This window comes from Nematolebias whitei, chromosome 5 (assembly GCF_014905685.2).
Source record: "Nematolebias whitei isolate Nwh7 chromosome 5, NemWhi1, whole genome shotgun sequence".
Lineage (NCBI taxonomy): Eukaryota > Metazoa > Chordata > Actinopteri > Cyprinodontiformes > Rivulidae > Nematolebias > Nematolebias whitei.
Window position 1 is genome coordinate 11,092,238 of NC_056502.1, and position 12,934 is coordinate 11,105,171.

Consider the following 12,934-nt stretch of genomic DNA (forward strand, 5'->3'; position numbering starts at 1 on the left):
CTGTGTAGTAGAGTGCTGTATGAATGTGTGTGTGTAGTAGAGTGCTGTATGAATGTGTGTGTAGGAGAGTGCTGTATGAATGTGTGTGTGTGTGTGTGTGTGTGTGTGTGTGTGTGTGTGTGTGTGTGTGTGTGTGTGTATATATATGTGTGTGTGTGTGTGTATATATGTGTGTGTGTGTGTGTGTGTGTGTGTGTGTGTGTGTGTGTGTGTGTGTGTGTGTGTATTTATTTATTTATTTACAGTTAATCACTTGTATGTAAACACAAACAATGTAATAGTTTCTACAGATGGAGGCCTGAGAGGTAGAAGAAGAAGAAATAAAAGTTTGATTCAACTCGATGCAATTAGTTTCAAAATATCAAACATTTATTTTCTCAAAAGTAATTCAGTTTTTAGTAGAGGAAAATGACAGAAAATAAATTACATTAAATGGAAATTAGCCATAAAAATGCAAGTGAGGTGAAAAGTTATGGATATGTAATTTTTTACCTAATAGCTGTTTGAATAACCTTATTTTAGAGAAGTACCGTTTATTCCTGACCGGACTGGTGATCTGAGGGTTAAAGCAAGACAAGATTTATTGAGAATAATAAATCCTTATTCCAGCAGCAGCAGCTAGCTGTAGCACTACCGGTGCAGCCTAGGACAGTTTGACCAAAACTACAAAATATTCAAGTTATGCAAACCTGCCAAGGTTTATGAAATATGCAGATGAGCTTATTAAGCACAAAACAATCTGCAGTTTATCTGGTAATTGTTAAATTTATCATCAAATATTAAACCTCCCTATGAACCCACCCCACACACCCCAAAGTCCAGCTCCACAGGACCCATCTAACTCCCACCAACCAGCCACAACTGCAAGCGTAAAACCAACTTGCAGCTATTGCCTATTTCTTTTTTTCTGTTTTTATTATTCAAGCAGGGCTCATTTATATTGCACAACGATTGTCTACACCAAACTGTTTAAAAAAAACAGAAAAATCATTGAACAGTGAGACCTGGCTGCCAGTTTTTAATTCAGGGTTGTTGCTTGTTTCGTGTTTTATCTTTAAAAATGTCCCGTTGGAACTTCCATACTTTTATTTTCTTTACCTGCTTTTCCAGTCAGGGTTGCAGGGGAGCTGGTGCCCACATCAAGCACTCATTGCACACGTGCTCAGGGAAAACATGCACCTCCACACAAAAAGGCCCCAGCCAGGAGATGAACCTGTGACCTTCTTTGTGATGCGACAGCACCAACCACTGCACCACCACTTGGGACTCACAATGAATTAAAGGTTACTCAGCCAAGTCCTGCATATGAAAACCCTTCTAATAAGATGGTTTCAGGTGCAGAGACATGTGCTGCAGCTGCTGCTTATTTTCGCCGGTCCTATGGATTAACATGGAGGGAGCTGCTGAACGTAAAGCTGAGCTCACCTTGGACTATAGTTTCCACTTTTTAATCCTTTCAAAACAAACTGCAAGAGCAGAAAGAGACTGGGGCACTTTGTTTCTCTGTAATTCCTCTTATTTCAGGAGGGCGTGGGCGGTAGGTGTTGCATTAACGTGCACAATCATGAACACAAGCAAAAACCTTAAGATTAGGGTTGTTTTAAAACAGTATTGGTTTTTGGTCTGCTCAGAATTGTGCTTGCCTGTTTGGAAAGAATTTAACTTTATTTCTCCAACCTGAGGGTTTTCTACAAGTAAGACGTGATGCTTCAATGTTCTCATGCCCATAAACCACGGCTATCGTATGGGTTGGTGCTTCTGTCAACAAAACTGTGTTATAATGCACAGCTGACTAACTTTAATGAGCCAATTGATCTGTTCTTGAGTGACACACAGCAACCAGCTGCAACCGAGGCCAACGTCACTCCCACATGTTGAGTCATGACAGAAAAATGAAACATTAGAGCTGGAGAAGGGAAGTGTCAGTTCAAGCATTCTGAGGTCATGGCACTGTTGAGTCGTGTCAGGGCAGAAACCAGCGAAGGGCACTTATAGTTCGCTTAACGTTAAAAAGATTCACCTGCTTTAAATTCAAAAGCGGATCCAAAATGGCCTAAAGGCTGATAACTAAATCTCTATTCTGCATTTATTAGTCTCAATTATATAAAATGGTTAAAAAAATTAGTCAAACATTTTCTTTCGTTGACACATTTGTTGATTTCTTTACGTGATATGATGGAAAAGTCCCAGAGAGCTGCTAAATGTGTTTAAATCCTTTGTTTTGGAGACAAAGGGCCCTGTAGGAATCTATCCTCCTGTCTGGGTTTCTCTGCTCTCTGTTTGAAGTTGCAGAAAAGAGGGAGGGTTTTTCTTTTTTAGTGGGGGAGGCGGGATCTTGTGACTCACCAGCAACTTCCTCAGTAGTAGGACAAAAGTACCCGGCAATCTGTATCCATCTTCGGCTCAGAGGTTTGACTCCAGTCAGAAGAAACAAAGTTTTCGGAGCCTCCAGCCAGCTGATCCCAGATCCGATTTCAGAACCGGTTTCTGCATTTTTCACTCAGACTGTTGGGAAGGTGCGTTCACACTTCACACATCCCTCCTGGTAAGAAACAGCATTTTAATCATCTGTTTTTCTTGGTTTTTCTCCCTTTTTTTTTTTTTTTTTACATTTCTACTGCAAACCTTTTGTTATTCTCAGGGACACTGGTATCTATAAGTTGCTTGGTGAAATATTTTAGGCTGCTTAAAATAATAATAAACGTGTTATTTATTGCAAAAGGCTGAAAAAGTTTCTCCAAGAATCAGTGATGGTTGAACAAACTATGAGCAAAATAAATATTAAAAAATAATACTAAAAAGTGTCAAGACAGAGCAAAGTTTAAAGTGTGTTTATTTTGCATTTAATATTAGTAATAAAAGTGGTTGAACAGGCGGTAGGCCTATTTAATATATTATTTTGAGCTGTTCTCTGCTTTCTATGTGGAAAGTTTGGGCTTTTCAGTTAAAGATTGTGTGTAAATGAATTGACGATATGTACGGTGTAAGAATATATGAAAACTCTGCAAAGTTCAAAAATCAAACTCATCTGGACCATATACAGTATTTTGATTCTTTTCATTTTCCCGTTCATCTTTATTTTTATTGCTCTTTATTATTTATTACCATATATAAAACCAAACTTGTCATCACCTTGGTGGAGAGATGGATCAGATGTGAGCATAAAAAAAACGTAATAAATTGGACGTTTGACAGCTATAAAAGCTCCCAGCTACGCTGACTTCAGTGAGCAGAGTTCTTCAGCCTAAACTTGTCTTTCTCTGGCAGGAGGAAGTGGGATAAGTCAGTGTGTGTCTGCATGGGTGTGTCTGTGCTGCAGCGTCTGGAGCTGTTTTGGCCGTGCATCAATACGTTGCAGTGCAGGTTGTATTTCCATCATCATCGGGATGATGCTTCGGTACACTTGTTGATTCATGTGGGCGCAGTAGGGAGGGCAAAGGGTTCAGGTTTGTCAATAAGGATAAGGAACGAGGGCACAAAGTAGATAATTTTGTCATACAAGCTATCTTGTTTTGTCTTGGCTGTAGTTTGAAGGACATTAAGCGATTTTAGATGCACAAAGGGGACCCTTATGTGTACTCACAATACTTTTACACTCAAGAAACTGAAGGAAGCTTTTATTTTACAAACTAAACCTCTTTAAAGCCCCCAGAATTCTGTCAAATTGCTCTTTGAAGTTTTAAACAGTAAATTTCATCAATGTTCACTTTAACAGAGTTTCTGATCTACTGCAACTGAAAAACCTTGAGGCAATAAAACAAACAAAACTGACTTACCGTGACCACAAACAGCTGATATCATGAAGTTGTCTGGTTACACATCCAGCAGACAGGAAGCAACACGTTCTCATATGAGGTGGTGTTGACGGCCTCCATCATGTTCCTTTTTAGTTTTGCGTTTCTCTCCACTGGTTCCTAAAAGCTGCTTGATAACCGCTGCACCAGTTTGAACAGTCTGGTTCTCAGCAGTGGTGCATCACAGCATGCATGGTCCTTGATGAAAATGTATCTGTTGCAGCTAAAAACAGAGTAAACAAAACCAGCATTTCTTGAAGGAACGCATATCACCCGCCAGTTTTCATGCCTACGTAAGAGGCAAAAAATTGGCGTGATCCATTAGTGCTTTGGGTAAGTGTTAGTTAGGAATAAATGCTACAACCACAACAGATTTTAGCTCAATATCTGTAAAACTGACCGAGCTATAGGGACTTCTTTGGTATTTTGCAAAGTTGATTAGCCATCTTGAACTGCGTTGACTTCAGAAGGTTCAGTTTAGATGTACATTCAGTTGTTATGTTGTGAGAGGTGCATTCATTCTGTTCATTAAGCTATTTTGCTAACAGACAGACACAAGGAACACACAGTTGGAAGCAGGTTCATGATCATTTGCCTGTAATGGTAAGCGGATTACCGTATTTTTCAGACTATAAGGCGCACTTAAAATCCTTAAATTTTCTCAAAAATCAATAGTGAGCCTTATAATCAGGTGTGCCTTATGTATTAATTCTGGTTGTGCTTCCGGACCTCAATCAATCAATCAATCAATCAAACTTTATTTATAGAGCCCTTTCTAGCAGCCAAAAGGTGCACAAAGTGTTGCACAATACAGAAGTTGAAAACAAACAATTAAGGATAACAAAAACAGACAGTTAAAAATTAAAAACAAACTATTTAAACATAGCAAGATTGCCAAAGAACTACTAGGTATTAAAAGCCTGCCTGAATAAAAAGGTTTTAAGTCTAGACTTAAAATGCTCAATATCAGTGATGGAGCGCAAGTCCTGAGGTAGATGGTTCCAGAGTCTAGGTGCAACGACAGAAAAGGCCCAGTCACCCCATCGTTTGTAGTTGGACTTTGGGACAGACAGTAGAAAAGTACTGGATGATCTCAGTGTTCTCCTATATATCACACCATAGTCACACCTCGAACCGATTTTATGTGGTATTGTGAATGAGTTGAATAAAGTTTGACTCATCTGACTGTTTTGTTTCACTTAATGTGCCTTATAATCCAGTGCGCCTTGTAGTCCGAAAAATATGGTAGACCAACACTGAACTGGTAAATGGACCTGTACAGCTGCAGGACATTTCTTTATAAATCCATTACAATATTATCTACTCACGTGATTCATGGTTAAACTGAAAACTACCTAATTATTCTTTATTTTATTTACGTCACTGAACCTTGTCAAGTTTGAATAATGTGTACATGAACTTGAAGACACTGCTGAAGTTGCTCCTGCCCTTTTATTTTTTTTTGTGTGTGAAGTTTCAGAATTTACAGCCTGGAGGCCTTTGAGCAATCCTGCTGCACTCTCACCACTGTCACATTATTTTTACACAAACTCCTTGTCTCTGGAACAAGCAGAAATAAAGCCCCGGCAGCCAAAAAGCTTGTCATTCTGTCCCATTTAGCAGCTGGGAAGTTTGCCCTGACAGAACCCACGGGCTCTATAATGTATTTGTTTGCTTTTTTTCCTTCTTCCTCCCTCTTCGTTTCATTGACCATGGTCACATTCCTCGGAGGTCTCAGTGTTTTCCAAAGGTTAGCCCCGCGTGGCAGCTGGAGCCTGGCCAGTTCTAAACTGCAGTGAGACTTGCAGCTGAATGACTCGGACTGGTTGTGGCTGGTTTTTTTATGCGCTGGCACCGTTTGAAACTGGGCCAACGATAATGGTGGAGAGTTCGGCGGTCAAGTGTTTGCAGGTGGTTCAGGAGCAGACTTTGGATTTGTGTTGAAGCAGCTCTCTTTTGACGTGTCTGTTTTTAAGTGGTATGCGGAGGGGGAATGGGCAAGTTGTGTTGCTTGAGTTATTACTTTGCGCTACAAACCCTCCCCGAGGCTGCTCTCCAACAGGAGGTCTTCATAATCATATTAGTGAAGTCTGATCACAGATTAGGATGCTGCTTAGACTTGTTTCAAATGCAGTTTGTCAAGGCCTGTGTTGTAAAAGGTTAAACAATGTGGGCGTCGCCCTGATCAATCCCAGTCTTTGCAGCAAAGACTGGGATGAAGGGATGGTTTCTGTAATTCCACTCAGAATGTCAAATGAACTTTCAGCTGTTTTCACCAAAGCCAGGCTGTAGCGCTAACAGAAAAGTAGGTGAACTAAAATTATAAATGTATAATTTTGGCATTTCTTCTGTAGGTTGCTGTCCAGCCAGTTTCCTCCTCAGTAGGATGTGGGGGGCACGTGTCTGGAAGCAGTAGTGTGTCTGCATTCCCTGAAAGGGGGGAAGTGACCTCAGATTTCCTGTGTGGGGGCTAGCCAGGTGCTGCGGTGTTATTGTGAGGGTCGCAAGACTTCCTCCATGGATGCTTTGTTGGTAAACGCCTGAAACCTGATTCCCCCAGTGGGATATAATGTCCCCCTTCTCCACAACCCAGTCATGTTGCCTCACTTTGCTGTTCAGTATTCAGTCCAGTTCAAATTGGGATCACACAAACTTTATGTAGTCAGTCAAATAGTGTGAAAGCTAACTGACTCCCAGCTAATAGGGTAATTATGTTCCTCTAGAGATACAATTACAGGCCTTTACCCAGCACTTACCTGCTGCACTCAAAGGAAACACTGTTTTAGAGGAAATACCAAATAGTGAGCGCAGAACTGTAGATGCCTCGTAACTACACAGTTTAATACAGACTAATTACATGCCAAGAAAGAATAGGGCTGTTTTGCCTCCCTCCATGCCTCACTGTGTCTACTCCACATCACATCTGTCTGATATATTTGCTGCAAGCCAAATCCACGGAGCATGTACCTTATCAGTGTCTCTCACTTGTAACAGATGTTGTTTGGGTGCAGGAATCCCGTCGATTCACTGCTGCATCATCACGTTGCGCCTCGCATTGAAGAAATGCGTGATTCAGGCATGACTGTTTTCCTGCACCCTCGCCTGAGGGAAGGAGGGCAGGGCGACGTAACCGAGGTCTCAGCCACGTAAAAAATTAACGAGACCTGATGACAGGAATGTTATGCAAACTTGCAGCGGTTACAGACTCTTCCATCATGGGTCTAACCGGCCTCGTTTGGTTCTCAGGAACAAGATCCCAGTTCAACCTGTTTTTATTTCCATATCTCTGCTCAGGGTGGAGCTAAACGCACCTGAAAGTGTCCAAATCTATTTAGATTTGCACAGTGTCAATTTTATTTTCTTCTTTCAGAGTCAGAGTCAGTCAGAGTCAGAGTTTCTTTATTGTCATTCGCACCTCATGTGGTACATGTGGTGGAGCGAAATTATGTACGCAGGGTCCCAGTTACATCCAACAATAAAATGTATAAGAAAAACAGTAATGACATCTAAGATATGAACTAAGAAAAACATCAACTAAATATACACTAAGCACTCATAACATAAAACATTGAACATCAGCACAAACATGAACATGAGTCTGTGAGCAGATGTGCACGCATGAACACATCAACATGAAACAGATCAGCAGCAACATGAAACAGATCAGCAGCAACATGATATGGTTTTTCACAGTGATTATTCTAGTTAGAGATTCATGAGTCTAACAGCCTCAGGGTAGAAGCTGTTCCTCAGTCTAGTGGTTCTACACTTAATGCTCCTTAACCTCCTTCCTGAGGGGAGTGGGGCAAAAAGTGTGTGTGCTGGGTGGGTGGGGTCCTTCATGATGCAGGTGGCCCTCTTCCTGCATCTGGAGGTGTAGATGTCTGTGATGGTGGGGAGACTGATTCCAACAGATTTCTGTGCAGCCTTCACCACTCTCTGCAAAGCTTTTCTTTCTGCAGCTGTGCAGCCTCCATGCCACACATTGATGCTCGAGCACAGGATGCTCTCCACTGCACACCTGTAGAAGGAGGTGAGGACTGAGCTTCCCAGACCAGCTCGCCTCAGCCGTCTGAGGACGGCTGAGGCGGCTGAGGACGGCTTTCAGCTACAAACTTACAATCACAGGTCCACCTTCTCTAACCTCTGATCCACCTTTTTCCCAGATTTGCACAATGTTGATTATATTACATTATTAGTAATTCTTAATCAGGTCTCTCTTGTAAATGAGTCCCCAAGGCTCAGTGGGATTAATCTGTATAAATAAAGGTAGAATCAATGAATGTCTTAATATCCTTTAACCAACATGAGGTAATATCTGGAAAAATGTACATACGTTTTGCAAGTCACATGAAAAGGAGAAAAGAGGATTCTGTGGAAAACAAATTTCCAAAGTCAACAAATTGTAGCGGTTTTAATGTAATATGTAAAACATATTAATAAATGTAATGGTTATGTTGGGATGTGACTAATCATAGGATAACCTATGGGTAATGGAGGCCTTAGTGGAGAAAGTTTAGCGAGGTGATTTTCTCCAAAGTACAAGGTAAAAGAAGATGTTATTCCATCTCGATACGTCTCCGCTCGGCCGAGAAAGATGACAAAGTGGAAACCAAGGCCTATACTTTGTGATGTGACACCACATCTTTATATGTGGCATAGAAGATAAACATTCTGCTGGATTATTTTGCTATTAAGGGAAGCTCTGCTCTTCTGACCTGTAATTACCGTGGCTTCTGTTAAAATTATGTCACTGTTAAAATTGCTGTATGCTTAACTCATTGCAGGGTTTGTTGAGAATTGCATGCCAAATTTTTGAGGTTGTTACCCCTACACACCAACATATTTCTGAAATACCACTTAGTAAATAGCAGTTGTAATATAGCTGTAACTGTTGATCCACAAAAAAGGGGGCAAAATATTTTTGTTTAGCAATGATGTCATCTTTGCCATTGGATCTCCCTGTACTCTGACTTATTTAGGCAATAATTTGAGAGCATGTGGTAAGCAGTCTTTAACCAAACAGTCGTTCACAGTGGGTATCAAATAAGGCAACAATGCCTTAAGCTCAAAATGCCACCATAACTCCTACAGAGAGTTGGCTGTTAACAAGGCATTTATCTGCCACAACACGCTTGCAGAGGACAATTAAACATCGGCTATGTGTATATATGCAGTGTTTGTTCCATTTGTATCCACACCTGCATCCCCTGCTGCTCTAGTTGAGTTGTAAATGGTTTGCAACTTCAGTTTGCCTCTACGTCAACTCAGCCGGCTTCCAAAATACGTCTGCTGGATCCCACATGTGCAAAGAATGAACTCAAACCAGGACATTGCAGCAGAGGAAGTGCCGTCAAACACTTTGAGTGATTAGGTTGCTCACATTTTTTTAATCTGAATGTGCATGAGTGCATTCTATGTTGCCCGGTTGTCTTCCAGGAAGGAACCACTGTGAGGATTAGAAGCGTATTAGCCTGTTTGTGAGAAGTACGACAGTGTTTATTTGGTATGCAGCTGTTGGAGGGAGCATTCCCCGTCATCGCTGACAGTAAACACTATAAAAATCCCTGCTCTGTTGCGTGATGAAACTAACAAGTGATAAAGAATGTGACTCCTTACCCAGAACATCTTTCCTTATCTCTCTCCATCATCTGTTTTTATGACTTTTGCTAACGAATATTTACAAGCATGAACACTTGCAAGCTGTGGCTCAGCCTCTCACTTTCGTCTCTATGTGGGAGAGACAATAGTTTCCACAGCGGAGACAAGCTGAGACAAGCCAGACTTGCTAGATACACTGAGGTGTGGATTTATGCCTGTTATTTAATTGAACTGTGTGTGACAGTCGTGCACTTTTAAAAACACGCAGCCCGAGAGTGCACTTGGCATCGCCGAGGCACGCTTTGGCACTCGGTTTTAAAGCTGCCACATTATCTGAGAAGGAGTAGGAAGTGGACAGGATGTTTGCTGGCCCTCTTTGCCTCCCTGTCTTCTCTTACCTTGGATGCTGACCCGCCCTCGTGCAGAACCTCGGAGAAGCCATAAATGGCAGAAAGTGTCCTTGGCGTGTCTATAAAAGGACGTCAACTCCTCCATGAGGAGCTCACACCAAGGTATGAGAGGGACGAGCTGCAGAGAGATGCATTTTTGTGGCTTCTTGAGTAAAATTAAAAAAGAAACTGGTCAAAATATTAAAGAGTCACATACACGTGCTGTTAAATCCTGTTTGAGCATCTACCAAACTAATAATTGAAAACAATTTTTAGCTTAGCCTTGTATCCATTTTTCACATCTTTTTCTATTAGTCTGCAGACTCCTGTAGTTCCTCAGGCATCATGTCACTCTTGCATTATGCAATTAAAGTGTAATTACTTTAAATTGCTTTTGCTCTATTTTGAAAATCATCGTTAGTGTAACAATGATGCTGCAAGTTTTTAAAACTCAAATAGACCATTAAAAAAAATTAAATGCTCCCCAAAATACCTCTAGTCTTTAGAAATATTAAAAGTATAAACAAGCTCAAACTCATAGGTTAAGAATATTTTCTGCCCAAATTCAGACATTATGTACAAGTTTGCTGAACTTATTTTGTTTTGTAGTTTTATTGTGTGATGGTTTTCTTTTTAACTGCCACCACAGTTACCGAAATTACAACATGAATTAACAAAGCTCACATTGCTTCAATCCTCCTAATGCACAAGTAAATATACAAATTCTGCCCAGTTTTTAAAGTGAGGTAAAAGAAAAGTAACCAGGTGCGTTTTTGTGAAATTTATTGTTGACATAATTAAAAAAATTTTTTTTTCTTGTGTTCAGTTTAATCATTTTTATTTGTGACAATAAAACGTGTTACCTTTATATAAATTCTAATTCAGGTGTACATTTGATCTCATTTAGGTAGCCATAATACATACATTTTATTAGTTGCAAATTAAGAGTTAATATTAAATATTTCTATTCATTTATCTGTTTTGGACTTTTTTTTTTTTTTCATTTACCCTTTATTTATACAGGTAGTCTCATTGATTCACGAGAACTCATTTTCAAGAGAGACCTGTTTTTATGGGAGCAGATGGTGGGGGTTAAGGGCCTTGCTCAGGGGCCCCGAGTGGGGCAAATGAGGGTGGAGGCAGGTGTGAGTGTTTCACCTTTACCACCCACATTTTGATATTGACGGTACCGGGAGTTGAACCTGCGATTTTCCGATCACAGGCCCATCTTCTCTAACCTTTAGACGTTTGCACATCAGCTAAAACATCTAAATAATAATGAAAACAACAGCAAAGAAGATGAGAGATTGTAAAGTTGAGCCTCAGTGGAGAAGTAAAGAAACAGATATTTGTTTTATCTGGCGATTTCACTTCTGGATTCAAGTACAAAAACTGATGAGCGGAAAATCTTTTAAAAAGCGATTGGCTCTCCAAGATCAAAGCCAAATATTCCCTGAACGAAAAAAGGAGATGATCAGCTTATAAACAAGAGAACAAAAGGTAAATCAGAACTACAGAAAGAAGATGAACATCCCCTGCTTTATCTACAAAACTTCAACATATATTGGTCCAAACAACCTTGTGCAGAGATGATCATGTGGGAGGTAAAGGTGCACAGATGGACCGGGGTCTGTTAGCTGTTTTCTTAAACAGCCTTTGGAAGTCTTAAACAGACCAAGATCCAACTCTCATGTACCAGAAAAACAGGGAAGTTTCCTACTTCTCATCCTAATTTAAAAAGTCACATTTTCTAGATTTTCCAAAACCATCAAAACAGCCACCTTTATGCATGACTGATGCAAAGCTGCCGATATTTTACAGCACCAAAAGTTAAATAACTATAATAAAATCAGATGAAAAAAGTACCACAAATCATCGTCAGACTTTCCACATGAAAATTAATGTTTTGACTTTAAATTTTATTGCCTTTTAGCTTCTCTTTTCTGATTTCAGACATATCCGCTAAAAAATGTGTCCAATATATGCACATTATTGCCACTCTTTATTCTTGTATAGTGTGTAAAGGCCTGGTTTTTGTGTGCAGGTATTGTTTATCCATCTCGTCCATTGTATACACAAAGTTAGACATTTTTCTACCTAACTGAATGCCTCTGAAACTATATGTACTGTTTACTCCAGTCTCCTTGTGAGTCTGATAAATATCTCTTTCTTTTCTACCTGTCCCAAGGTCCACCATGCGTTTGCAATCCTGTCCACGCTCTAATGGGCCCGAGCATTCAGCTTCAAACAGAGCCACATCCAATTTTGGCGATGGAAATTAGATCAATGGGTAAAATACAGGCCAGACGGTGAGCAAAGCATTGCTGAGGGCCAGTGACACAAGAACCATTACTTCACCGTGGAAGTATTCAAGCCCCCTTAAACACCCACCCACCCCACACCCCCAAGACCCCCCTCCCCACTCCTCATCCCACTGCTTGCTTTCTTAACACTGGTGAATGGAAACTAAGGTTTAATGACTGCTGGAAAAGAGAGGAAGGAATACGTTCTTTGGTATGAGATGTGATGATTGTTGCTCTCATTACGTCTTGTGTCATGGCTCTGAAGTTTATAACCATACTTTGTACCACTTGATTCATCCAGTCCAAAAAACATAAACTTACTAACCCATGCTGTGCAGACAATTACACTTCATTTGACTGAAGAGTTTATAAATTCACTATGAGAACCTTGTGACCTCAGAGACTCTTTGTTTGTGTCTGTTTTGTGCTCAGGCACTGCCCCCAAATACCTCATATCCACAATTCCCCTAAATAGAAGAAAAGGAGCAGGAAAAAGGTGGAACAAGGTAGGATGGGAGTTGTGGTTAAAAGACTGAAGGAGATAGACAGCTCCGCATTGGGAAGCAGCGTAGTTCAGCTACGCTATCAGTATTTACCAAAGCACCTGTTTTCACGTTGTCTCTCCATTTAACAACGGCAGCTGGTACTTTGCATTTTATCGCAGGTAATGAATTAGGTTGGGAAGATGAATGGTGTTTTGCATGGGTGCATGATAAAGAGATCCTAGCGTGTGACGCTAAGATAAGGGCCTGACGGATTGCAGCTCTCCTCGGGCAAAGTCAACAAAACTAGCTGTAGGATCTCTGAACTTGCAGCTTTTTTTGGACTAAAATAAACTCAAGCTAAA

The 12,934-nt window shown here is 40.5% G+C and overlaps 1 protein-coding gene across 1 annotated transcript in view; it reads left to right on the top strand.

Moving 5' to 3' along the window:
- The first annotated feature begins 2,411 nt into the window (after positions 1–2,411).
- The window catches only part of fhl3a (four and a half LIM domains 3a), a 39,391-nt gene continuing 28,868 nt past the window's right edge, over positions 2,412–12,934 (top strand). The window contains exon 1 of the mRNA XM_037676823.1: positions 2,412–2,516. The gene's annotated coding sequence lies outside the window, so the exon portion shown is untranslated. The remainder of the gene's footprint in view (positions 2,517–12,934) is intronic.